General features: G+C 38.5%; 1 long non-coding RNA gene across 1 annotated transcript; it reads left to right on the top strand.

Annotated features, from left to right (window-relative positions):
* The first annotated feature begins 7778 nt into the window (after window positions 1-7778).
* LOC122841395 lies at window positions 7779-13610 on the top strand. Its single transcript, XR_006372383.1, has 3 exons — window positions 7779-7835; window positions 8155-8239; window positions 12105-13610. It is a non-coding gene; the product is annotated as an uncharacterized LOC122841395 (long non-coding RNA).
* Window positions 13611-21115: the final 7505 nt, after the last annotated feature.

Here is a 21115-nt window from a genome sequence, read left to right as displayed (position 1 = left end):
ACATTAGGGCTGAATTAGTTTGCGTCCATCAGAATGTTCTTTCTTTGATCTGCCCCATGACGGGGCTGTTAGCGCATGTACAAGGTCGCGTCCTTGTGCGGTGTGTGTTTTCTCGTGCCCTCTACGACCCCCCTGAGTGGCAGCCCAGCTTCATCTGGGAGACACCGCCACTGTCTTCCATCTCCTGCTGTCTTTGCTCAAGCCTTTGTGTGAGCCTCAGCTGCTGATTGGGCTGTATAATGTGACTGATGTCCTCTGGGCAATCTGCTGCTGGGACAAGGACGCGCTCAGGTGATCCAGAGGCTGATTGGCGCCGGGCTAATGCAGAGGACGCCGCGACCTCTGGGGGTGCCAGGTGCCAAACCGGGCCTGTTAATTATGCATCGAGGAGCTGCTGGAACCAGCCTCCCTCTGCTCATGTGGCGTCTAAACAAGCAGAGAAATTCACCAGTAACACAATCTTACTAGTCTGGGTACATGTGTGTGTGCGTGTGTGTGTGTGTGTGTGTGTTTCAGTGCGTGTGCGGGCGTGGGCGTGTGTGTGTGCGTACACCAACATGTGTGTGAGAATTTAGACCATCTGGTGTCATGCTGAGCTGTCTCTCTGCGCATTGTGTGAACATCAGAGAAGAGGATACTTAACTACTGTGCATAGGTGTGTGAAATTTCCATATTTACCTGAGTTAGGATTTCGTGGCTGGGCTGGAAGAGCCAGCTGATCACATTTATTTTTCCTTTTCTTTCTTTCCTGTCCTCTGCACCTTATTCATCCCTCCTTCTTCTTCTCTTTCCAGCATCTCGCACTGTTTTAGCTTCAGATGGTCTGCTAGATAGGCTAATTCTCCGCTACTTTATCATCTGCTATAATCAGACAGGCGTAAAGAAGCTGTGCTACATGTAGTGCAGTTTGTGTGTGTGAGTATGTGGTGGACTGCGTTGTTAGAGGTTCTGGCTGCCAACACTATTTCTTTTAGACAGACAAAAAGCCTTGTTTTGGATGAGGTATGTTTATTGTTCATGCTGACACCGCTTTTATGACAGAATGACTAACGAGTACATTTTGTGTAAGTGCAAATGTGTATTAGTGTGGCTTAAACGCTGTTGAGAACAACAGGAATTAGCAGAAGTCAAAGTGAAATTTATGGTTTCAAAATTCTGGGGGAGCTGGAGAGCAACGGCTCGTTGCAACTATACACATTTTTTAAAAGAAAAAAAGAAATTAGGATTTATCTCCATTTACACAAAAAATAGTTTAACATCTATAAAATGTCACATAACCTAACTGGATATATGCCTTTAAAAGTGTAGATGTTTCTATTTCTTTTTTTTTTTTACACTTTTGTTGCATTGCAATCAGAAACTAATTTAACACAGAAGTGTTTTGATATAAATAACCCCACTGTGGATTTGTTGTTGTGTCATTTTCTGCTAAAAAGGAGGCGTCTTACATCTTTTGACACCGCCAACAGGTTTTCTTCCAGGACTGCCCCGTTCTGATCTCCATCCGAACTTCTCATTAACTTTGAGCAGCTATGCCCTCCCTGCTGATGTTCCTGCTTTGCAGCTTGGGTAAGGTTTGTTGTGGGTGATCTTTCAAACATAGCCATCATCTGACTGCATTACCTTCCTGGACGAGTTATAAAATGTTCAACAAGCCTTCCTTCAGCGTTCTTTCAGTGATGGGTTCCTTCTTGTCAGCCTAACAATAAAAGCCAGATTTGGGGAATGTCCAGCTAATGAAATAGCTGTCAGATTCTCAGTTGCTGTGTCTCTCTGGTTGAAGGCAAATATGTGACATTAGTCTACAACTAGTTAAACTTCTCAGCACTTTTCTCCCTGACCTGTTTGCTGTGGATTTCCGCTTTTCTTTGTCTTCGTGATGCCGTTTGTTTACTAATGTTCTCTAACGGAACAGCTGGATTTATACAGAGATCAATTTACAGACAAATGGACCTGATAGCTGTTTTGTTCTCTTTTTAACAAGGTTTGGACTTTGTTAATTTCTCGCTCTCGACATGGGTGATCTTTCAAACATAGCCACCATCTGACTGCATTACCTTCCTGGACTAGTTCTTTGGGGAATGTCCAGCTAATGAAATAGTCCTCAGATTCTCAGTTGCTGTGTCTCTCTGGTTGAAGGCAAATATGTGACATTAGTCTACAACTAGTTAAACTTCTCAGCACTTTTCTCCCTGACCTGTTTGCTGTAGAGGATTTGCTTTTTCTTTGATGCGTTTGTTTACTAATGTTCTCTAACGGAACAGCTGGATTTATACAGAGATCAATTTACAGACAAATGGACCTGATTTACTAATTAGATGACTTTGAAAGGGGGTTAAGTTCACTTGATTTTATTTAGAGGGGTTAGAGTAAAGAGAGCTGAAAATAAAAGCACGTAAGCACTATTAACATTTTTATTTGGAGACTTTGCTTGTCTGCTACATAAAACCTTTATGAAATCAATCGAAGCTGGTGGTCATAATGTGATGAACTATGAAAACGTTCAAGGAGTATGAGTATTTTTGCATTATATTATCTTTTCTCTTATAACACTAATTGCTCACACGTAAACATTTCTAGCGCACTCGTTTCTTTGCACACGTTGGGCAGTTTTGACCTTTACATTAATATTACAAAAAATACCTGATTATGAGTAGAGGTAAAAGTCAAACTAGATGATGTTGGAGATACAGTAGGAGTTCACATTATTTTACTTTGAAAGTATTTTTCCTTTAATTCTCATATTATTATTCTGTGACTGTATCGTTGTACTGGAGCTGAGATAAAGAGTATGTTGTAATGTCTGAAAGCAGCTAGAGGTCCATTACGTAGCTGACGTCCAGACAGGATGATGTCATTAGGAAGAAAGCCTAAAAGGATCTGGTCTGAAAGGTGATTCTATTTTTTATGCAGTAAAGCAGTTTGTTTAGATTGTCCTTTTTTAAGAGCAACTTTTATCAGCTGAGTAGACTAATGTGTAAAACATTGCTGAATTTAAAAAAAAGCGAGTCAAGTCATGTTGTGTTTTGTCTTCATCAATCCATTTTTAGTACCTGCTTAAACCTTACAGGTTTGCATGGGGAACCGGTTCCTCCGGTAATCAACAGACAAAATTTGGAGTACACCCAAGGCAAGCCACCAGTCCATCGTAGAGACACACAACCATGCCCACACACACATTCACAACTGCAGACGATGGAGGTGGAGAGAGCATCAACCTCAAATGGAGGAAACCAAAGGGACCAGTGAGAACCCATTCATGCTCATGACTCCAGCTGGGTTCTGAATCCAGGACTGAATTGCTATGAGACGAAAGCACTAAAGACAGTTCCTTTGTGCAGCCCATAAGACAATAAATCAAAGAAAAGAATTGACATTTGCACTTGGTCATGCAACAAAATGACAAAAGCAACATTGTACAAGTGAAACAGATACAGTGACCTTTGTGATAATAAAAAAAACCCAACAACTTTAGTTTCAAATTTTAAAAAATCATTGGGTTCATAGTGTTTGCTATGAACCCATAGCAGACGTGGCTTCATAGTAAACATGGACCCAGTTTAATAAGTTATACAGCTACTCAAAAGAACCCACTGTTCTCGCCAACTCCATTGTTTTCTTTTAAAAACAATGTTTTATTGAAAAAGTTACTTCTAGTCAGTGTCTGCTGTTTTGGCACTGAAACAACTTAGCTGTAGTTTATGACTAGACCACGTTAATATCACTTTATATTGCATTTAGCAAGTATCCATGGTTGTATTTCAGGCATAGAGAACATGATGTTACATAAATAATCACTAAAGGCTTGTTGCAGTACAGGGAGTTATTTGTTGCATACCTAAAGCAGGCAGTAGTAATTAAAACATGATAGATTTGCATTATATTACGACTATTACTATACTGGTTTATGATTTTCATGCACAACAATTCCTCATATTTATGAAAAAAAGGAGATTAAATCCAGTTGATTGAGATGATCAGAAGGCAACCATAACTCAAAAAAACACACTTCTTACAACCAAGGAGTACTGAGTCAACACACTATGCCTTAAAGCAGATGGGTTTTAAGGTAACTACAGAGTAGCAGAAAACTAGACCAGGTGCCACTGCTGAGTGTTAAGAACAGTAAACTGTCCCTACAATTTGCACAGGCTCACCAAAACTGCACAATTAGAGACTGACAAAAAAATTATCTGGCCCCTGAGTTTCTATAGTGGCAGATCTTTGCGTTAAAAACATTGAAAGCTGAATCGATCCTGTCTTGGATCAGTAGTTCAGGCTGCTGGTGATGGTGCAATAGTGAGCGGAATAGGCACCACTTTGTATCAATTGAACGTCATTTAAAGGCCACTGACTGCCTGAATGTTGTTACTAGCCACGTCCATTTATTTAGGACCACACTGTACCCATCTCTCTGCTTCCAACAGCCATCATATTAATATGAAAAAGAAAAACTGAGGAATCATTCAGAGACTAAGAAATGGGAGTAGTAGCCAGGTGTGCCTAATAAAGTGGCCACCATGTATGCATTTGAAGAATTAACTTCATTTTGATTTACCTGAGACAGTCCACACAGACAGGTGGGAGAAAAAAGTAAAAGGATGAGAGAAAATGAGAACTGCGAACTACAAATGTTTATCACCACCCGGCTTGCAGCCAGTACTGAAAAATGCATATATATTTTTTTCATTCATTTCAGTTGATTAATATATACCAGAACAATACTCTGTCATAAAATAACTTTATATTTCTTCCTCACAACCCCCGGAATAACAAGTTTTAGTGTTTGTTGAATTTTTATCTGCATCGTCTACCTCTGTGGTTTAATTCATTAGGACAGAGCAGTGTCCTATTGAGCATTGTCATTTATCTGTTTTCGCAGACTTACTGCTGAGGTCCGACCCCTCTAATGGCGAGAACTTTCCATCTAGTTAGAGAAACATAGTAAGTAAAGTTCTGCAAACTCCCACGCAGCTTGAAAAGCAAAGTATGTCACATTTGAGTTATTGTAAGAATGGCGGATGCAGTTTTTGTAGCTGCGTTTAAAAAGATTAAGTTCTGAAGTCACACCGGGCAAACATTAAATTCATTACTCTTCATCCCTCCTTTGGCTTTCTGCGGTCGTGTTTTCAGTTATCATATTTCATCTACGTCGAGAGAGAGTGAAATACGGTGTGATAAATGTGAGATTTGTGCGCAGTCGAGTGCAGAGGTGTTCATAATAAAAAAGTTTTATTGTCTGCGACATTTTTGGTTGTTTGGCTCAGACTCAGTTATCTGACAGTGGCCTTGACAAATAATCCGTCGTGTAAATGCTTCAAACTCCAGGTCATTGTCACAGAGGGGAACGCTTGTGTATTTGACGCCGTACCAAAGCTCAAACGCTTTAAACAGCAGCTTAAATTCTTCGAGTCATGCCAGCAATGAGCCATGACATACTGTAGGTCTGGTTAAATCCCCCATGACTGGAAGCTCTGATGTGACTTTAGATAAGGCTCTGACAGCTTTTTCCATAGTGTGTGTGTGTGTGTGTGTGTGTATTTTTTCCTACCACATTTGCCTCTAAATATTCCCAACTGTCTCAGTAGATTACTAAAGGGCATAATTCACCCAGATTTCTAATATTTAATATTTCTACAGAAGATGGATTGTTGTGGAAATCAGAAGAGTGTTTCCCAGGTCATCTAAAGGATTATTTATGTTTAAATATTACTGATAATCCAGACATTAAGCTTAAACCTTTTATCATGATAACTAGAGATATCGAAGGCAAAGCACAACTCTTAACTTTTATACGTAACTTATACATCATAAGTATTTAATCTTTATTGGCAATATAGAAATCTAAGCCATGTTATGGTTGGACGGCAGAGATGATTTATCATTGCTGGTGAACTCCAAGTCTTTGACATTGAAATGCATCCTTGCTCTTCACCCCAAGCTTTAGCTCCGTTCACTAATTTCCTGACAAATTCAAGCCTAGGCGGATCCAGAATGTAAATATTTTTGTAACCTGAACATTTCTTCACCTCTTTAGTTTTTTGTTTTAGGTCTTTGTCAAGCTGACTCAAACAATGCTACACAAGACTGAGTTTCTCTGCAGACCTCTTGGTTGAGAATCTTGATGGAGTCCTCTTTCTTCATGACATCGTTCACTTTAACAACCACAAATATGAAATCCATAAACACGCTTGTAAGAACATCATTTATGTGTCGTACTAATGAATGGTACCCCAAAGGTAGCAGATAAATGCAACATAGGACTGTATGAGCACACTTTTGAGTGCCCAGTACGGACCAGGCTGTACAGTGAATAATTATAAAAATATAATGTTTAATTTGCTTTTGTGGGCAAATATTTGTTTAATTTACTGATTCCTAAAATGCAATTTTTAGTTGGACAAAAGAATCTGAGGGTGATTGATTAAGGTGCAACCAGCACTGATGTCACAACATTTCTGTATATTTGAGGCTGGCTGTGTTTTCAGAGAGCAGTGAGGAGTTGTCAGGAGAGATTTAGAAGAAAATAAAGCACATTCCAGCAAGAAAAACGACACTGCATAGTTTAATAGAGTAAGGGGAACAGATTTTCAGTCAGTTTTAGAAGGATGCATTTAGTAGCGACAACAACAGGGATGGGAATTTATATCAAGGGAAGCAGCCATTTGAGGAAATTGTATCTGTTCATAGGGTAAACAAATATTACACCTTGAACTATTAAAAATATTAAATATACAATTGTTTTAATTTTCCTTTCATACTCATTTGCTGGGATTAGAGTTTATCCTATATATTTGTAACCCATGTTATTTGGCACAACCCAGATATTTTTAGTAATTGAGGTTATGTCTCCTTTTGTATATTTTACCCTGCCCACCGTTCTTGAACAAGCATGAAATCCTGCGAGATTTTGTGGGATTTGAGTTTTAAAAGTAGGGCGCTGCCTAATGTTTGGTGTGGGTGACAGTGTATACAGGTGAATTAATGGCAATTTTAATGGAGGAAACAAGAGAAAGGGAGGTTATAATTTGTTCAGATTCAAGTAGTGCATTAATAAGTATTTTAGAACTAAATTCAGAATCAAGGCAATATATTATATTGGATATTAATCATTTAATCTTTAGGATTAAAAATTATGGGTCTCGGGTTAAATTAGTTTGGATTCCTGCCCACATTGGAGTAATAGGAAATGAGCTGGCAGATAATTTTGCTAATAATGCAGCAAATAAAGTGTACTCTTGATTTAAATATTGAAATAAGCAAAAATGAGGTTAAAAATATCAGTAAAATGTATATTAAGAAGAAATGGCAGGAACAGTGGGATAGAGGAAGCAATGCAAGATTTTATTATAGCATCCAAAAAAAAAAGTTGGAGAATTCAGGAAATGTAGCAGGAATAAAAAAGAAGAGGATGCTATATCTAGATTAAGATTTAAACAGTACTCTTAAAATAATTAATAAGCATAGTACAGGTTTTTGTGGTTATTGTGGAAAATTAGAAACAATACAACATATTTTTTTTAGAATGTAGTAAGTATGTGCAGGAAAGAGAGGTGTTAATTAGAGATTTAAATAGGAATAAAAATAAATTAGATATTAGGATTTTGCTTCAAAGATAGTCTGGGGATGTAGTTTTTAATAGTATTTTTAGTTTTCTAAGGAGAACAGGTACTATGGGAAGATTGTAGTGGTTTTACATCTGGTTCATACTCCAGTCTGGAAGGTGGCGGTAATGCACCTATAAGTTGTTTGCCAACCGCCATAAAAATAAAAAGAAGAAGAAGAAGAAGAAGATCTTCGGTCTGGGATAGCTTGTGGTGGACAGGGACGTGCAGGTGAGCTTTAAATTATTTTAATTCATTTATTTTTGGTTTTTGGTTCTGATATGCTCACTGGTATGCCTTTCAGTTTCTAGATGTCTCTAATCTTCAGGAGAATCGGTTTTCTTGGGCTTAGAAATTAGACAAACCAGTGAGTGTCTGTCAGATTGTTTGGAGCATGCTAATGCTAGCATTCTTCTTTAATGCTAACATTAGCATGCTACGTTAAGGCTGATGCCATGTTTGGTTGTTGACCTGTGGCCATTGAGGTAATTTAATTGATACTGACTAAAATGAAGAGGAAATGGACTTAATGTGGGTCATATTTATACAGGCCAGGTCTTCATTAGATGGCGAGCTACCACTAGGCCTGTGGCCCAAAGAACCGGAAGTTGAGCTGCTGGATCTCCATGTTTCTGGTAGGAAGGATGGTTTTCTTTAATTTCTCTCTGGGATCAACATTGAAACGTGCTAAAACTAGTTCAGTCTTTTGATTCTTGAATTGGTTACTGGATAAACAGAACTGGACTATTCCCACTTTTGTGTGGTCTTTATGAACTATGGAAAAAATGTTTTAAAGAATTTGATCATCAACTTATTGGAAATGCCATGGTTGACGTAAAATTTAACCAGTTTTGATTATAAAGTGTATCGTAAACATTTTTTCCCACTACAACATAAATCTGCACTATTTTTCTGTCTGAGTGAAACACAACCCTGATCCTTCCCATGTTGTATCTCTGCTCTTCTGATAAATAGTCACTCACGTTGAATACTCATCACCTCTAGAAGTAGAGAGGAAATAAATATTTGTGTATGTGGCCCAGTATTGTTCTTGGTAATGATTGACATGTTTAATAAAGTAGATCCTGGAATTGATAAAACATCATGTGATGGAGCTTTGTGGTTTTATAGTCATAATCTGTCATTTTTTTAAGGGTACAATGAAAAGTGTTATCATGGTTCAATATATGTTGAGCTTAAAACTTTCCTTCATAAAATCTCAAGTTACCTTTTTTTCTAATTAAAAGTCGATTTTTAAATTTTTTATTTTTACAGAATATTTTCCTGCATTCATTTCACCTTCTACTTTTACAAGCCTTTCACAGCGGATGCTGAGAGGCATCTCCACAGCATGATGCCACCTCTGCCATGCATCTCAGATGGCGGTGTGTGTTTGTATTGATGTTCAATGTTTGGTGTCTGCAAACCGTGGCGTCTTCTCCCACTGTCGCAAAGCTAAATTGTGCTGTCATCAGAACAAAGAGTTTTCTTCACCTTGACCATGGTGTCCCCCACAAGCTGTTTGGGAAACTCGGATCAGCCCTTGATCTGAGTTTTCTTCAGCAGTGGCTTTTTCATTGTCGCCATCCCATAAAGGTTTGATTGGTGAAGAATCTGGTCAACAGTTGTCTGCAGAGTCTCTCCCATCTCAGCTCCTAAAGCCTGTGTTTGTGCAGTTCGTTTGTGAGTATGGTTTGATTTAATGATATTACATTTACACATATTTCATATTCCTTCTTGGATCTTTGTTGAATTGGGTCAGGCACTTTAAAAGAGGGTAATATTTATGCATTCACTTATTATTTTGTAGTATATTTTTACTTGTCATTATATTGTAGAACATCAGATAAGTTTTGTTTGTCCAAAAATCCTGATTACAAGACTGATTTGTAAAAGCAATAAAAGGGTCAAACTTTCAAAGGGACAAATATTTTTTATAGGGACTGTTTTTCTCTTGACCCTTACATAAGGACTGTAATAAAGTCTGGCTCCTTGGAAGCAAAATATAAAGAAAATAGAGATGACATATGTTTTTTATAACTCATAAAATCCACATACCGTATCTTCAATACAAATATTTCTCTTTTTGACTTTAATATAGCAATGAAACGGAGGCTTCGGAGATGCAGACAGGCAGAAAGTGTGGTGTTGTGCCTAACTTTAGGTGTTGTAAACCAGTCATGTATTTTTATTGTTGATTTTCAGACTGAAAAGGAAAAGACAGATGAACCTAAGCATAAAAAAAGTTGCAAACCTGTAAAACTAGTTTATCAGAACTGATGTGGTGCGGTTTGTAAATGTAGTCCAAAACGATTTAGCAAAGTAGACTTCCGCTATAATGATTTTGCTTCTTCCATAGAAGTGAAAAACGTTGTCACAAAATAAAATAACCCTGATATGTTATGTTTTTTGCAGTGAAGAAAAACATAATAGAAATAAGAGATGTTTAAAGAATATTTATTATTTCTATTAAGAGAAATTTGGAGGGATGATAGTCTCTTCTAAAGTGAAGCAGATTAGAACAATGACTCATTCTTCACGGTACATGTACAATAGGAATGTTTAGACTTAAAACGTTGTCCTTGTGCACTATAATGATGACACGGCTTGTCTCCAATTACAGTAGGTATTGTGTAAGCATGAACACTCAGGATGAGAAGTTGTTCCCCTGATGCTGAGAGCCAACGTCACTGGTAGAGACGGAAATAACACACAATCTGTTTCAGATAGAAATCCTCGGGGGATGCAGGAGGATGTGCTGCTCTCCTCTGTTGCACCGCTGGAGTCATGCAGAGCCTCCTGACACGGCTTTAAGTTGAGCACAAAATAATTTTTATATAGATTTTTTTTTTTTTAAAGAATGATAATGATGACATCAGAATTAAAACTGTAAGATATGTGAAGCAAACTTACAAGGTCACAACCAAGGGCGAGTCAGCTCAAGGGATGCTGCAGAAATTCGCCAGGTGTGTTTCCTCCTCTTCTTTTTTTTTTTTTTTTTTCTTAGTCACACATATTACACCCACTCTGGAGCTCTTCTACAAAATCGGGCCAATCTCCTCCTGTCTGCGGAGATTGAACTGCTCATCAGAGTCTGTTAATTACATCGTTCTCTAAAGGAATGACAAGTTAAGCCACTTTCTTTTCATGGTTGGATTTTGAGACACGGATTCGGCCCGAAAGGCTAACACGAATAACCCATGGGGTGAAAATAGCACTGACGATTGGTTAGAGGGAAATAACTGTCTTAGTGTTGTGCTGTCTAAGACAGGAGCATTAGGATTCAAAATGTGTCCCCGCTTGGCACTTTACAGTTGTGGTCTTTCTCCCCCCCCACCCTCTCTCTCCCCTGCGGGCTACTCTATTACAGAGAGAACAAGCACATAATTGGAATTTAATACAGTTACAGAAAGAGAAGACGTATGATTGTCTTGTGGAACTTAGGGACTTGTTAAACCTCAACAATGACATGTCCAACAAAGCCAACGGGCAGTAGTGATCTCTTCATGAGGACGGTATTACGTTAAACTTAAAGAGCCTTGTGGGATTATTAGAGTTTGAGCTGCGCTAAAGGACTCTTTCTAATTCTTATAGTTATTGCAGACGCTGCCGTCTGATAGCTCCGCTCAACCTAACGAGATGTAAAAAGGTCGAGTGACGCATGCACTCTAACTTTGAATAGAGTGCTTTTAACTTGCACAACCAGGTTCTTTTATACACATGTGAGTTATAAACATTTTCATTGATCGTTGTAAAAACTGCATTTGTTTCCCATGTAGTTGTTCTTTGTAACTTTCCCCTTTTTTTCCATCAAGTTTCCAAACTCTGACATGATTTGAATATCAGTAAAATATTCAGTTCAGTTTTACATGTTATATTAATATGCTTCTCAATAATTAAGAGGAAAAAATACAATTGGTATTATATTAATCAAACCATTCTTATTTTTGAAAATTTCTTTGAGAAGCTCCATGTTCTTCTTGGCATCGACCTAATCCTTAGCTCTCCACGGATTTTGTATGAGGCTCAAGTCAGGACTTGGATTAGGCCATTTCAGAGCTTTATTAATATTACTTTCAGTCAGAGGAAATAGAGATTTTGTAAAATATTACTTTAAACCTAAATCTTGCAGGGGTGTGAATAATTATGAACTTGACTGTATCTGTAACACACTGCATGAAAACATAACCTAACTTAAAAATGTATATTTTTCACAGATATTGAAAGCTTCTCAAATCACAAACTGTTCTGAAGAATCTGTAATCGGCGGACAATAATCCTGCCCTCTGATCCTTTGAATACATTTTTTTGCGCCTTTCTGATTTTTATTTATTGTTCCCGTTGTTGATTGTTTTCGTTGATGGTTTAAAGTAACAGTTTCACTTTCACTTCTAGATCCGATGAATATCTGATGTGTCCAAAGTGACCTCCATCTGAATGATTATGTTCCATGGTTATGTTTCTTTTGACTTTTGACTCATTGCTGCGACACACCTACAGGACTCAACTCGAGTCAGAGGGTCCAGGAAGTGGAAGATAAATTGCAAGCATGGAGCAGGACGAGCATGGCTGATGTTGTGACTGGTGCTCTGTTGAGTAAATGTGGCTCACACCTTCGTTTGGAGTTTGCAGGTTTCAAACGTGTGTCTTCCCTTGCACTGCATGGACAAAGCTGCTACCACGTGCATCCAATGAATCACTTCAGCCTGATGCGTCCTTTTATTACAGCCAGTTTCCTTCAAAATAAACATCTTTGAAATGAAATTATTCATAAATATTACAACATTTCACAGTGGTATTGGCTCAAATTGCTCAACTTCGTAACTGATACGAAGTTGAGCACCTATCCATTGTTGTTTTTTCCTGTATTCCCATATGTGATGTCATTGTTTTTCCAATTGTTTTTTTTTTTTCAAGTTGGGAATGTTTGGTCACATTAAACCCCCTTCATTAGTCAACACCAGATATTTGTTTTAATACCGTATCTTTGCAGCACTTTCTTTTTAATAAACCTGCTCTGCTTTTTTTTTTTTTTTTTACCAATTTATTAGAATAAATATGTCTTTGTTTCTTGGAGATTGCACATATGTTAGTTGAAGTGAGCATATTGTCTTTAGGTGTTTGATCAAACATCGCAGGAAAAGCCCTGGATAACAAGAATGTTACTCATGAAATTGAATCTTAGAATATGTCTGAATGTCATTCTTTCTAGTTTTCAATACTTCCCCATCTTGCTTCTTTGTAGGCACACACGCCTTCATGCCTCTCCTTTCTCGTCCGACATTGCCTCTCGCAAGGAAGTCCGTCTACTTCAGGCATATTTTCTTACAGCCCAGCAAATATCAATAGCATCTGGATGATATTTACTGGTGTGGGGAAGATGAATGTCCTGCTCTAAATGCTTCAACCTCATTGCCTTTTGGAATATTAGTCATGTAAACAGCGTCTGCTTATTAATGGTAAAAGCTTTTCCTAATGATCCACACCTCACATGAGCCTGAAATATCAAGTCAGGATATAAAGAGCAGCCATAGATCATCATAATGAATGATGGGAGGCTGGCGGAAGGCTGGGGGAGGAGACCCGTCTCCATACTAATTCACTCACTAGTTCCCTTCTTGACTCATATGCTTTTTGGTCATAATACATCAAGGCTGTATGATTCTTCCATTAATGCAGCGAGCTTTGCCTTCACTCTGCTGATGATGATTTGTCAGCATTATAGAGCACTTATAAACCTGAAGATTTCTTTCAGGTCTAAAGGAAGAAGACGTACAAGTCGCTGTGGTTGCTCGCAAGGTTGAAATTGCAATCTGACGTGCTGTTTACACGTCGAGTTATTCTGCCGCCTGAAATGAACTCCACAAGGAATGGAAATAATTTACAAACCTAATCAAATGTGTTCAAAAGAAGCAGTATGTGTCTTTTAACGAGCGCTTTGATATCAATCTGACACAGTCTCCTGAGAGGAACCATCAAAGCCCTGTTACTTTTTATCATGCTGGATGATTTCTATGAAAATTGGCATGACTGTAAATTTGCTTCTTGTCAAACGTTGAGTAATCAGAAGCCAGCCAGCTGTAAATAAACAAATGCACTTCACTACCCCCTGGCATACTAATCAGCTCAATCACAATATCGCTCATAATGGGGGGTGGTGGGAGGATTTCCTTTCATGGTGCTGCTAAATGGTCAGTGTTAATGATAATTCTGTAATGAATCACAAATCTACCTCTGAATTTGCTCTAACGGCTTCTGTCGCTTATGCGCGTCCGTGAACAGATTGGCTTTAATGCGGCCAATCTCTGTAAAACACCAACCGGTTCATATCACAGCAGTGCAGTGATGAAAGTGCCTGTGGGAGCAATGGTTAAAGGGGTCACATGTCTGCAGTGGTGCATTAGCGTCGCTGTAAGGGTGTAACACTACCTACAATGCAGGTGGATGTGTCTGTTCAGCCTCTTGTATGGAATAATTTAATTCTCCAATTAGCTCAAAAGGTTTGGAGAAGGTAATGGATGGGAAACTTAAGTGGCGTTAAGCCCATCTGTTGTCAGTTCTTTTTTTCTTTTAAGCTTATGCTATTGAACGATAAATGCCCCTGATATAATTATGAGGGTGTTATCTGCTGTCACTTAAAAATTATTAATTTTAAGTTTTTATTTTGTGAATATAGTCTCACCTGAAGGCAAACTGGTCCAGGTTGCATACATAAATATGTGATTAAATCATACAATCGAGTCGTTTCTGCGTCCCCAGAATAAAACACGGAGAAGCAGCATCCAGCTATTCTCCTCAAATCTGGAATAAACTTCCACAACACTGCAAAACAGCAGAAACACTGACTTCCTTTAACAACCCACCTACTTTGAACCATAATAAGTGGAACATTGACCAACATATTTGATGTGTATTGATGGCTGTTATGATTGTACTTTACAAAATGTAAAATGCAAAGTCTGTTACTGGTTTTCACAACTGTGTTTCTGATTTATGGTTTCACGATGTAAAGCTCTTTGAACTGCTTTGCTGCTGAAATGTTCTATACTGATTGGTATTGATTGATTGATTTAGATTTTTTTTTAAATTCAATTACATTTGTGTTTAACCTATATGTAATACACAGTAGTTGAATTAAGTTTGCTGTCAATTAATAAAATATTTTTTTAGTAATTGACAATTAACTTGTTAATTGCATCATGGCTTTCGCTTTGCTTGAAACTTTACATGCAAAATGTTTGCATTTAGATGACTTCACTTGTCATCTGTCAATGATAAATGAAAACATTTTAAAGTAGCTTACAGAACAATGTTTTATTTGACAAGAATATATAATTAACTTAATTTTAAATATTCTCAACTTCCCCTTCTACAGTTGGATAGTGTGTATAATTATTTTTCAAAGCTTAAGGGTTTATTTGTATGAATCCAATGATGAAAGACATTCTCTTGTTTGCGTGATTGCGTGTGCGTATGTTTATTTATTTATTTTTTTGTATTGTAAGATTTATTACTAAGTTATCAGATCAGTAGAGATGAATAAATTATTTTACACTCCACAGATGATAAAGAAAAATAAACATTAAACAGCCAACAATGTTTTTGATAAAAGGCAGGAAGGTTCCAGATTTCAAAGATCAGAATTATTAAAGTGGTACCTGGATTTATTTTGACTATGGTTATTGAAATGTCAAAGAAAACTGCTATGATTATGTAATACTCTGTTTATTAGTTATTTATTTATTTATTTTTTTTACTGTGAACCTCAGCAGGAAGTTTTTACCGTGTCTTGGTGTCTAAATGCATCGACTTGCTGCTTTCCGATCTTGGCAGGTTTGCTTTTCGTGTTAACGAGTAATTGAACAGATGGGCCTGATAAATTGACCAGCGAGTCCAAATGGGAGGACTTGCCTTAAAAATAAAAGCACCAGACATGGAGGATCTCACTGAAAACTCTGTTGAATTTATTTATTTATTTTTATTTTTTTTATCCATTTAAGTGACTAAATGCTTCTCAGCCTAAACCTTTTCCATCTATGCACAATTCTTCTGCTTTTAGCCTCACCAACTTTATTCAAATTGAAATAACAAATCACTTTAGGTAACTTGCTTGTTGAAATCAGTGCAGTGTAGTTGTAATAATGTATGAGTGCAGAGCGGGGTAATACATGCCCAGACATGGATTCATGTTTCAGATACATTGCTATTCGGCCCACTGAGTCTGGATCTTTCAGTTTGCATAATCATCATCCGTCCTGTTGGCCGGGGAGCCAAAGGGAGTTCACGAAATTAGCGGATGTCTGCTCAGAAAATTACTTTACTTGTTACTGTGGTGATTTCTCAAACGAGGCCGGTAACAAAATTTATAAAGTGGAAGTAATGTCGGCAAGAGAGGATGTTACTGTGCATGAAATCTGGTGCACTGAAAATAACCAGCATGTCATGCAGCATGTAGTTTAATTCACTTTTCTGTTCATGTTAGTTTTTTTTTCAGCCTTTCGATTATTCTAAAAATCTAAATTTCCAAAAAACCTAACGTTTATGCACGCGAGCAAATTTATCGACGCCCTTTGAAATGATGTTAGATTCCTTAATACTGATTAACCTCATTAGGATGAGTACTAAATTCGACATGCTGCTGGCATGAAACAAAAAAATTAATATTTGGAAATCACCTCATTCTGTTAAGTATGATGGAGGATACGTGATGCCATGTGGTTGTTTCTTTTCCCAAAGCTCTGGGAACCTTGTTAGAGTGCACTGCCTCTTGGAAGATTTGAAATATTAGGACATTTTACAGTTAAAGAAAAAATCACTGTAAATGGGTCACTACTTGGTATTCGCAAATGATAATGGACAACAGATATGGATGGTTCACTAGACACAAAATATACAATTTCTCATTGCCTTCAAAACAACCAGACCTCAAACTTACAGCAAACATGAGCTAAACAGAGGAACACGTTAAAGAGGATTCAGGATTCTGGACTATTTATAGGGATTTTGCCAAACAAAAATGATCAAAGATGCCTCTTTCTTTTGGTGCTTCAACTTTGTAATATTTTACAGGCTACATCTGTTCTATTAGAAAAAGAGGTTTGACTGCGGTGGTACTAATATTAGTGGAAAAGAACATTTTGTCAAAAAACGAGTTGCTTCTTATGGTGGGTGCAGTGCTAAGATTTTTAACTTCTCATTTTGTCTAAGGGACTGTCATTTCCAATTTGAGCCTACTGTTTCTGTATTGTTTACCAATCATGTAGCGCAGAGGTAAAGGTTTTTGAGCCTTACACAAACTACTGCAAGATAGTTTTCCTTCCATGTGTGCAGCTTGCAGAAATGTATAGTTTGAAATCATCGTATCATTAATTTGTGCTTCTTGCTCTACCCAGTTATAGTTTGATGTCTAGTTATTTTTAAGTGTTTTGTGACAATTTTCTGGACAGTTTGTGTGAACATGTCTCAATCCTTCATGAAGTTTAGTTGAGCTTGTCAAAGTTAGACACAACATGTTAGAAGCAGAGGAAAAGAACAACAAGAAGAAGAAGGAGAGAAAGGTGCAAGCCTCACCAGGTAATAGCTCTTTCCACTCTGATCATTTTGGCCTAACTTGTCTGCTTAGCAATGCACTTGGAACCTCTTGTAATTTAGCCTAGGAAGTAACTATTATCCAACTGCTGTTATATTGATGGGTGAGCCAAAAAGCTTCATCCAAACATTCAAGTTCATTGGAGAGACAGATCCCCTCATTCTTCGGACAAACTCGGGCTCCTAATCTGTCGGCTCGCTGATGGCCTGAGATCTAGATGGAGGATGATGTTTCCACAGATAAGAGGTAGTAAAAGTTCTGCTCGTTAAATGTTTCTCTCTTTTTCGTGGATCGGATATGATCACTTAAAGTAAGACAAGATCGTTGAGATCTTCTCATATTAGGTTTAACAAAACTTAATGAAATCCGATAACTAACAGAACTTAAATGGGCTGAACTATAACAATGCTGAATACTGCTGTTTACTCAGATCCCTTTCACTTTTGTCATTATAAGTAGAATTTTTGCTCATGGTGATTTGGTTATAATCAGTAAATGCATGTCAAAATAAATTAGTTTTGATCAATGATGCCCTTACTCATTGATTCTTTTGGCAGCTTAAGGAGATATTTTTTCTCCATATTTGAGTCAGGCCTTTTTCTGACTGTAAGTAAGCCATGGAACCGAGTTAAACAAAATGATTTATTTAATAACACAGTAATATAAATTAAACCAGGGCTATTAGTATAGTAGATGGCATTTCTTCTTTGCTGATCAATTTTCTGACATTGAAGTTTGGACTATTCTAAAAATTTTCAGTGTGTGATTGATTTCAGGCTACACATTTTTTATTTTTTGTCCTGGGTTGCCAACAAATTTATCCACGTCGGTATCCGAGCTGACTGAACTGCCGCTGTTTTACAAAGTGGCAGTCAACATGCAACTTCCACATATGATAAACTGAGTGCCATGCATCATTTCAGCTTACAAAAACCCAGAGCCATGTCCGAGAAAGGCTGATCTCACTTGAGCGCCCGGATTCAATCAACCAGACTCGCACACAGTGCATTACTTAAAACAGGAGAGCCACTTGACTCAGGAGTGGTCAAGATTATTGCTTTATTGGTGCCTTAAGTATGCCACTGGAGATGCAGCAGCAGTAGCCAAGCTTTAAAAGCATAGTGGCTCTCAGATTCCCACGTGTAGAAGTGCTATCGGACTTGTCCAGCCAGCTCCGGCGCCTGTGCTTGCCTTGGCACTGGTTCTAGCCTGGAACCGGGGCTGTGCCTGGGGCCAGCAGCATATACAAACACAGGGACTTATGTCCTGTTGAAATACAATGCTGTTGCCCCTTCCCCCAGTGTCTACTTCTGAAGCCAGGCCCTTGGTTTTATGGTTGGCTATAAGCGCTGGCGTGTATGTGGCTGTTTGTGCTATATATGGGCAGGATAGTGTTGAAAAGGACACATTGTGCCTCCATATCATCCAATCTTTTTCCTCAGACATGAAACAGATTGTAATTTTTTTTCTATAAGTGTGACTTTCTGGATGTCTCGCCTGTCAGAAGGAATTTTCTGTAGCTCTTGATGTGAAGTTGTCTTTGCGGAGGCCTGACAGTATGCTGATACATAGAAAAGCAGCACTGAAAAGGACGACACAGGCTCACTTTGTTTCACCCCGTAGTCCCGGCCCGACCCTGGGCTGTATCATAATAATAGCTCTGTGTGACAACCATACTGGTCCACTCAGAACAAATGTGAGCTGACAGTTGCTTCTGTGCGAGGAGCTTGCTTGGCTGCAGCAGTTGCTGTTGGCCTCTCTGCAGCCTTATTGTACTGTAGGTAATAAAAGTCACAGAGTGGTTCTGTGCCAACACTGGTGAGCTGCAGCCAGGGCAGATATTGTGCACAGCAGCCAAAGCATCATGTACCATAAATAATGCAGCTGGGTCTGGACACACGGAAGAGGACCGAGTCTACAATGACATATTCGGCGCGAGCGACATGTCAGAGAAAATGTAGAGCCAGAATAAGCAAGATCCATAACTCGGAGTGGTTTGTGTTTGATGCGCACGACCTCAAGGATAAGGTGGCCGATGCAATGAAATTACGCTGGATTTAATTTAACCAACTTATGCTATGTCTTCCACAGGACGAGGGGAATCCCCCAAAATCTGAAAGGAACGACCCAGTTCGCTGCAGACTGTCCAGGTCCGTTAAGCTTTTTTTTAAGAGTCTTTGTTTGTAATGGGCATTTTGTGGTTGCAGGGCACACGGGAGGGTCGAGTATCAGACCGCCTGACCAAACAGTCACCCCACTGTTCTCCGGCAAAGAACACTCGGAGCAGCCTCAATTAGTTTCTGCAGTAATCTCCCATTCCTGTCACATGATCTGGCCTGTTTGTAATAACACACAGGGGGCCCGGGCTGGTCTGCTCAGGAAATGAGATGATCCATGGCTGACAGCTTAGACACAGCTGCCATGTATCCGTTATTAATATGCTGCAAAAACAGTTTACTTTCCCCTGTCTGTGGGGAGGTTGTTTGCCGGGGCACAAACAAAAGCGCGTTGGAGATCAGTGTAGATCAGAGATCAGAAGATTAGCTCTAAAGCTGATCAGATTATTGTGCGTGCTTCATATTGCCTGTGAAACATAAGCTGTGCTCAGTGATTTAGCGCCAACCTGTTGGTACAACTCAATAGCATGGAATTTGTTACTAAGCATGCTATTGTAGAAGCTTTAAAATCATTTTCCAGTCTGTACCCTTTCCATTATCTCCATTAGAGACCTCGAATCTCAAACAATCAGCGCTAAAGCAAGCGTGTCATGTTTTTGAGTTGATGATACGAGCATTTTTGCTTTCACCTACGTCGCATCAACCCACAGTTGTGGAGCGGGATTGCATATGATGACTCGGTGAAGTGTTCGCAGACTTCTCCGTAAGAGAGCAGAGAAATACCTCGACTGAAAAGCTCCAGTTCAAAGGCTGAGATTTGCTTCTCTTTGGCTCTTGGCAGAGCGGGAGATCAAAGCTAAATGCTGAGCAACAAATGTGTGTTTCTGTCACTGGTGATTTGTCTGTGCGTTTGATCAGCAGCCTCCCTTATCTGCCTGCCTCACTCTGCTGCTAATGTGCAGTAATAGACTGCCTTTCAGGAGACAAGAGACGACGGAGTTGACTTGAAGGATGTGACGCATGAGTGGCGCAGATGGGAGCACACTTTGTGTTAGACTGATGCTGTAAAATTGCAAAGGAAATGTTTGACCAATGTGCCTCTAAAGTTGTGTGTATATATATATAAAGAATAATCCACCGTAGCAATATCGTGGAGATATCCACACATTTCTGTGAAATGTTCTTACCCTCTTAAATGTTCCAGATGAACACAATTTAGAACCAGACAACATATTAAAAAAGCAATTTGAAAGGATATACAAACAAATCAGGCCCTGTGCGGAGAGACATCATTTTCACCCCTCACACCGCTTGTTAAATCTCAGATTAAGTTGAAAGTGACGATATTACGCTTTTAAATCCTTCCTTTTAAAATGTTCAGTTGTCGTCTATACAAAGTGGAAATGCAATGCTTTGGTCTGAATTCCTTTTTATTGTACAAATCTGTCTTTTACCTCTGTTTTGAGGTACATCACACTATTTTTTTGCTCGGGTCTTTTTAAATCTCTTTTAAAAAGTGGATTTTGCATGACATGTTCCCTTTAATTATCAGAATTATTTGGTTTAGTTTCACTTTGCCACACCTACGACTCATTACTTTATAAACATGTGCATTGTGTGATAACATAAAGTTTGCTCAAAAAGCTGCTTCTCATCCCCTAAGAAAATTTAAGAATAGATCAGAAACAAACTCGCTTATGTCCATCAGTCTGGACAAAAAATTATAAATCTATTTCCAAGGATTTCAAACTTCAGAAAACCACCAGATCAAATGAGGAAAACTGGGAACAGTGGTGAAAGGAGTG

The sequence above is a fragment of the Gambusia affinis genome, linkage group LG02 (assembly GCF_019740435.1).
Source record: "Gambusia affinis linkage group LG02, SWU_Gaff_1.0, whole genome shotgun sequence".
NCBI classification, from domain to species: domain Eukaryota; kingdom Metazoa; phylum Chordata; class Actinopteri; order Cyprinodontiformes; family Poeciliidae; genus Gambusia; species Gambusia affinis.
This window is presented reverse-complemented; position numbering and strand designations above follow the sequence as displayed.